Source organism: Strongylocentrotus purpuratus, unplaced genomic scaffold (assembly GCF_000002235.5).
Source record: "Strongylocentrotus purpuratus isolate Spur 01 unplaced genomic scaffold, Spur_5.0 spur5_scaffold_7, whole genome shotgun sequence".
NCBI lineage: Eukaryota > Metazoa > Echinodermata > Echinoidea > Camarodonta > Strongylocentrotidae > Strongylocentrotus > Strongylocentrotus purpuratus.
Window position 1 is genome coordinate 37,287,280 of NW_022145613.1, and position 8,142 is coordinate 37,295,421.

Here is an 8,142-nt window from a genome sequence, read left to right on the forward strand (position 1 = left end):
CTTTAACGTTTGGGAACTGCCACTATAATACTAAGATATGAAAATGTATATTCTCGAACAATTATGGGAATTCATTATTTCATGACATCACTTTGTTTGTCTACAAGGCGAAATGCGAGATAGAAAAAGCATCCGCAATTTCGTTATGTACATAATGTAGGCCTAATTATACTACCCGAACATTAATAATTCAGGGGAAAATAATCCATAGGCATCCTCGTGTGCCGTAACCAACTGCAAGTTGTCTTCAGTGTTTTGTGTTCTTGAAATGGGTGAGGGTGGGAGCTTAAGCCACTATTTAGCATTACGTAAGGATGGAAGCACAGATCTAGAATCCACTTTCCACACTTACCATATACACAGTGCACGTATATAAGAGTTATACATCGGATGATTAAAAGACCATGGCTGGGGTTTATCATGAAGACTACTACCTACATCCATCAGTGCTCCGGGGGCTTCACAGTCATGTGGGCATAGTTTGTTTGTCCTTACAGTAGGGAGGGAGATAAAACATTTAGCTATAACCACTCCCTTCCCCTACCCGCCCCCGCAACCCAGAATGATGAATGAAATGGGGGAAGGGGGGGGGGGGTGACCGCACTCGCATCTTTCTCTTTGACATTTCAAATTGGGAACTATATGTCAAAATTTAAACCATACTGTCGGCTAAGAAATGTATATATTATTCAATAAATAAGTTCATGATAAACGTAGCCAAAGGAAACAATTGTTTAATAGTGTCACTTCTGTGTTTGAAAACGAAGCGACGCGATATGAAAGTTTAAAATTTCAATTCTGTCTACAGAATCATTATTTATCCATTGATAGCTAAAATACTTTCATTTTAACAGCGTCAGTGTATTCTAAGTGATTTTGAAGTAGAAAACAATAAATCCCAAGATCATCTTTAAACAAAATGTCAAAGTATTTGTGAAAAAGAGGTGAATATGAAAAGAGACGGATAACGCGAATGAAAGAGATAGAGAGAAAGAAAAGCAGAGATAGACAAAGAGGATGAGAGAGAAAATATTGTGTGTGGGAGAGAGAGAGAGAGAGAGAGAGAGAGAGAGAAAGAGTGAGAGAGAGAGAGAGAGGGAGAGAGAGAGAGAGAGAGAGAGAAAGAGAGAGAGAGAAAGAGGGGGAGGGGGAGGAGGAGGAGGGGAAAACTAGCATTTATTGAAAATTATCACTATTACCTCTTTGACATCAATGACAATTAATCGTGAGTCAAATAATTGTGTTTCGAGAGAAAGGGTATGTAAACTGATCTTTCAACTTGTAAACAGAGAAATAGAATATGGTGGTCAGAAATACCGACATTAATGCCCCCACACACCACATCCACACGTACCCCACACGTACCCTCACCCACTTACTCTCTCATACACGCACACAGGCGCCTACGCAGGGGGGGGGGGGCTGGGGGTCGAATCCCCTCAATTTGTTTTTATGTGTATGTTTTGGAGGAACCCGCCCTCCGATTGTTTTTTTTTAATTTAAAAAAAAAAAGGTGACATTAAACCCCCCCCCCCCCTCTCGAAAAAAAAGTGATCTAAAAATGGTGACATTAACCCCCCCCCCCTACACTGAACGAAATATCGGTCAGCCAAATTTTCAAATTTTCGGGGGGGGGGGGGAAATGTGCTCTTACCCCACCCCCGCTTATTCAGCGGTTTGCTGAGTCGTTGCGAAATTTTCGGCGCGATTTTCAAATATTTTAAAACACCCCCCCTTGAGAAAAAAAATCCTGCGTACGCCACTGCATACACACATCAACGACGCCCCTGCACACGGATACGATTGATCAGCCCAGCAATGCAAAACGCTTCGTGTTCAACCACACGGTTCGGCACCATCACTCAGAGGAGTTCGAGGATGTAGAATTCTACTCAGTGACACTTCTGCATTATGAAACTGACTGCAGAAACTTAACTTCCGCCATTTCCCTTTCTCCTTTTCATTACTTAATAGTTTTCTCATTTTTATTTTGTTCAATTGGTCGTGTTCATAATAGAAAGTATATTGTGATATATCAGTTTCATTTAAATGAATCGGCCTAATTCTAATTACTGCCTTATTTTTGATGTATAATTGGATTCTTATCAAATATGTTTCTCATTTTTATCAAACCACATCCCACATCTATTTTTTTTTGGAGAAGTCAAAGATATTGCGAATTTGGGTATTTTGGGTATTGGTTATGGGGTTAATTTGTTGACCAGTTTATTAATTTATTGACCTTATTTGTAAACAAGATTACATTTATGTTAAGTTGTCTTCGCTATTTGAGACACAACTTATCATGAACTTTACATGTGGTATTTGATTGGAATCGTTGTTCAATCAGTTATTATCAACAGGGCATGAACAAGAAACTCTATAATTTAGCTTAAAGAAATATTTATAATTTGTTGTTGTTGATGTGTTTGGTTTTAAACAATACGAAACGATTTGAGTACCGAATAGCTATCAGGTCGAAAAGTAAACGCTTTGATGTTGATACAAATATTAGCTCATGGAACATGCACTTTTTACACATATTTGAATGATTTAAAAAATGTAAAATATTATTTTCATAAAGAGAGCAAAGCGTTTTGAAATTTAAGCATTGCTGACACTTAATGAAAGAAAATTAAAGTATGTCAATACCCCTCGATTTCGTTCTTGAAAGCTGTATAACCTAATGAAACCTTGATAGCAAGACTTTCAACATTTATATTTATATTTACAAAGAAAGCAATTTTATACACAAGATAATATTTTAATATAGTTTTTGCTGGATCGTAACCGAGAGATATTGATAATTGTTTCATGAATATTCGACCTTAGTAAAGCCCGAACTGTTTTATGAACACACGATTGACTCTTAAAAAGAAAAACTATTTAAGCATTTAAACTATTATTAACTAGGTCAGATTATTTCATCAATATAATCACAACGTGTGACAACCATCAATATTTCTACTGTCATACTTCGTCATCGTCGTTGTCATCATTAATATCATTGTTCGTAATTTGTATCCGTTATGATCAACGTCAACAAAAAGTCGTATATATTTTTTCCATATCAACGAATTTCATGTATTTTTTTAATGAACAAATTACCACTACAGTTTTAATTCATTTTAATTACTTATATTATAATACCATTACATTAAAAAGTAATTGATGGCTTTAAAATAAGCAGCTTGTTGTATGAGAGCAGATCTATGACCTAGTCAATGCAATGGAAGATTATCGAATGGGTAAACAGAGGTATGGGTCGAGAGGAATTTTTATCCAAACATGATATTGATAGTTGAGTGTCATCGTTCCTCTAACCTCTGACCTATGTAATATGGGCTATAGATGAAGTAGACCACCATGTTGAAACCAGATAGACCTGTATAATGTATTCCATTCTCTAGTAGCAGCAAGTCAACCCTTCTCATACCAGTCATTCTATCTCCTGCTCAAACCTATATTGCAATCTATCTTTCTCCCATCTAGTGGTTGCCATCAAGGAAATATTACATCAGTTTAATGGGACTCGTCCTAGGAATTGATTTATAATGTCCTGTAAAGGTAAGCCTCATGACGTCATCATATCGCTTTACTACACCTTAATGTTTACATTATGAGGACGCATATATTGAGTGTAGCTATATATTCTGATCCAGAATGTTAATGCTTGTTGGATATGTCTTAACGAATAACTTGAATTGATGTTAAATTTTAAGTGTTGAATGTCCGTGCCCGTTTTGACAGATTGAAGCAATTACTTTTGTTTTGTAATGCGCTGTTATACACATAAAACAGGATCAAATTCATGCCTTTTATTTAATAACAAAGCTTGCTTAAAAAACAATGTCTGAAACTGAGCATGTATGATAATTTATGATTATTTTTTTTATTTTGTTTTGCATGCTTGTATTGTTGTTTGTTAGGCTGTATCCATTGGGAGTATTGACTGCCCTTTACGTAACCATCACGTGATCAAAACTTTTACTATTATAAATCAATGTTATCACCTGTCACTGCTAGGACGCATATCGAGTTTTAATTATGTTTGGCGGTATTCATATCGCAAACTAGCCCAACGCCAAGTGGAAGGCGCCATCATTTGAAATTAACACGCGCCATTATACGGGATTAAAGCAAACCCCAGCTCTACAGCATTTTTAAAAAACAAAATATTAGGCTTCAAAGCTCTTGGATTTCTTTAGACGGAATCGAATTCTATAAAATAACAAATATACTTATAAGAATAAACATTTATCTGCGGTGACTATATAAACATCATGGCCCCGTCTTGCGATTGATCCAAATCAATCTTAAGTCCTCCAATCAATCGCAAGTTTGCAATCTCCTCTTATGTACATAATTGCGATTGATATCGATCGCAAATATGTTGCGATTAATATCAACTCTTTATAAGACGGGCCCCTGATATAAGGAATAATGTCAGGTAATGTTCGCGATTGCGCAATTCCACATCAACAGGCACGTAGCCAGAGTTTGATGTTTGGGGGGCACATACATGTAATCGATCGAGGTAAAAAAAAAAGGGGTCTAAAAAAGTTCAACCGGTCTTGGAAATTTTGGGGGGGGCACGTGCCCCCCCCCCCCCCCCCCGTGCCCCCACCCCCTCCCTGTGGCTACGTGCCTGCACATTAGTTTTTGCTATCGTGTCCTGATACCATAACATTCATAGCTTTGATTTGTCAAAACTGTTAAACTAAATATTGATGGTATTTAAAGAAAATTATACGTCATGATAGCTTTAGCCAAGTGGAGTTGACAACGTCATCTGTCAGCTTCGCTTTCTGCAAATTTAAGCGTCGTACTTGATCCAACTTTTGATTTGAGACGATTAAATTGTTTTAAACACTGGCTCCCTGTTCCTTTTTATACTTCGCATTTTATTACATACAGGATGTATGGGATGTATACATCCGAATGTTGTGTATACCTATTATAGATATATGATTTACAATTAGAATAAAAAGCCAGTTGTAATGTCAGCCGTCAAATGCAATTGATGATGACAGCACCTTCATATCCGCTCTTGAAATGAAGCCAATAATTGTTTCTTTATTATATGAACGTCAGACTGGAGACTAAAATAGAGAGATGTTATGAGAGGGAAAGAGGGGGAGGAGAGGTGATAGAGGATATGGTAGAGAAAGGGGGAACGGGGGGGGGGGGGAGAAGAATGGGAGATGAAGCGAGAGAGAGAGAGAGAGAGAGAGAGAGAGAGCAAGAGAGGGGTGGGAAGGGGAGATGGGAGAGAGAGGGGGAATGGGGTTAGGGAGAGGGTGCGACGGAAGTAGCAGTGGTAGTAGCAGCAGCAGCAGTAGTAGCAGTAGTACTAGTATTATTAGTGGTGGTGATGGAAGTAGTAGTGATAGTAGTAGTAGTAGTAGTAGTAGTAGTAGTAGTAGTAGTAGTAGTAGTAGTATAGTAGTAGTAGTAGTAGTAGTAGTAGTAGTAGTAGAAGTAGTAGTAGTAGTAGTAGTAGTAGTAGTAGTAGTAGTAGTAGTAGTAGTAGTAGTAGCAGTAGTAGTAGTAGTAGTAGTAGTAGAAGTAGTAGTAGTAGTAGTAGTAGTAGTAGTAGTAGTAGTAGTAGTAGTAGTAGTAGTAGTAGTAGTAGCAGTAGTAGTAGTAGTGGTGGTGGTGGTAGTAGTGGTGGTAGTATTAGTAGTGGTGGTAGTAGTGGTAGTAGTGATAGTATTATTAACGAATTTTAACTACATCTAACTTTGTAAGATATTCTTTAGGAATAAAGAAGCTCACCCTCCCCATCCCCCCACCTCCAATTTATCTCTCTTTTTCAAGCAGCTGGAGTAACAATATTTAAATATCCGTCATTATTAATCAAAACAACAATTGTTTATAAAATGCATTAGAGGTCTTAATTAGTAGACAATCTTGAACTAGTTTATAATAAGACGTCACGCTCGTCACGTACCCTGTCCCCTGGTCTGTATTATTTCAGAACTATGACTCGACATATCATATACATCTACTAGTGTACCTACGGGATGGATGAGGGGCTGCTCCCCCCCTCCCCCTCCCCCTCCCCCCCCCCCCCCCCATGGAAAAACGACAAAATAAGAATGTTTGAAAAGATAGAAAAGGGAAAGACAGATGAGAAGGACGATAAAAGGAGGTGGTGTGATCCCTCCCGTACCCTCCTCTAACTGGTAGACTATAGCAAGACGGCCCCCTTTCTGATGATTGCCAGTGCCCCCTCAACGGTTTGACCTACGCCACTGTACATCACTGACCTTGAATTTGGGTGAGAACAAAGGTCTGTAACGCCTTGTTTAGTTAATGATGTGGGGGCTTGCTAATTCCGAACATCGTATATAGTTGGAAACATTTCGGACAAGATTGACTCGACCGTGTTACGATTGAGTGTGCATTTGGACGCTATGCTGTCTGATATTCTGGTTCAAGAAAACGGTAAAGTTCACATTGTTATTGTTTTTCTTTCTGTTAAGTTGCCAATTTGACGTAGCCAATAATGCAACGAGTTATATCTGCGCTCTTCATCATATTTTTTTAAACCCAAAGTTCATTTTCTGGTTGACAAGTTGTTGTAAAACCATCAGTGCTGTCAGTAGCCTTCTAACTTATATAGGCTTATTCCATTTTCTTTGTTTAGTTAAGGTTTTCAACCAAACAAGCCTCATATTGTGAGTGTCCCTGCTTGTGTACGTAATATGTATCTCATATTCTGCTAGAATGACAATCTGTAGAGTTATGGTTGACCTTGTTAGAGTTCTTGCCGAATCAGTTCATGTCGATCATGTCATTTTTTAAATCCACATTTCTCTCAGCTTATGTTATATATTACACAGATTACCGAATTAAATTATTAAAGTGTTGATTCAAGATGTTGTATACATTGATTTTATGCAACTGTTTGAAAATGCAAATCAAAACTTTTACTCAAAATACGTCACCTCTCAGTTGATGAGATGAGAAGCAGAGCCTCTTTCTCATTTTACGTAGTTATTGTTTTCGCTGCAGTTGCTTATCAGCTGGACCGTTTGTCAATGCATGTCGCATTTGCACTTTGGGGACAATTTCTGGAAAGAAAGATTTCATTCAATTTTTGTGGGGTTTCTTGTCTACTTAAAAAAAAAAAAAATTCTTCTGAAGTGTCCAAAAATAATACAAGTACCTTGGGAGATGTATCATAGGTATATAAGAGCTGAAACTGACTGCATAAACGTAACTTTCATCCTTTCCCGTTCTTCTTTTTCATTACTAAATAGTTTTCTCATTATGTTTCAATTTAACCCCTTTATCCCTGTTATATTTGTCTTCACTTTTCTTTGCATTTTAATATTTTCTTTTCTTAACCTTTTCATCTTAAATTTCTTTATTGCATCATAATTTTGCGAGCTTTTGGGATGTAGCCTAGAGGCACAAGCCATATTTTAGTCTGCCCATTCTGTATATTTCTCTTCATTTATTTCGTCATTGATTTGATCAAAATGTCAGTATCGAAATGTGACGTGCAAATTCCTGAAATAAATATCCTAATTCCATTTTGTTCGAAAAACTGGAGAGTAAAATGAATATATGTTGACATTGGCTGTTAAAAAGATGAACTAGATTTGTGAATATATTTTAAAGTAAACCTTTTTACAGGCGCGTCGTTGCTCCAATATGTCATCCCCATTCTGTTCATCGATCAGAGGTGTCACCATTTTTCCATGCCGGGGGGGGGGGGGGGGGGGGGCTACGTGCCCTCCAATTGAATGGAGGAAATTGCGAGGCCCCTGTCACTGGTCGTTTGGTTTTCTTCAAGTCAGTATCTCCACCTTTAATGGGAAGAGATGAGACTGTAATAAGTCAGTAACGAATTTGTAAACGCATAAGATGATAACGTCAAACTAAGCTCCTCTTATCTTCATGTACTTAAAATATAGCTGTCAGCAAGCGTTCCTGAACTGTCATTTTTCAGAAGACTTTTTGTTTAGAAGAAGATGTCAAGCATTTGAAACTTTGGTATGATTGGTCCCATGACGGATATAATGGCTTAGTAATCTTAATTTTGGAACGGTCGTTATCTGTAATTTTGATAGATACTTTCTGAAGAATTTCAAGTAATTTGCAGCCAGCAATTTTGGTAACGTCGTAGTG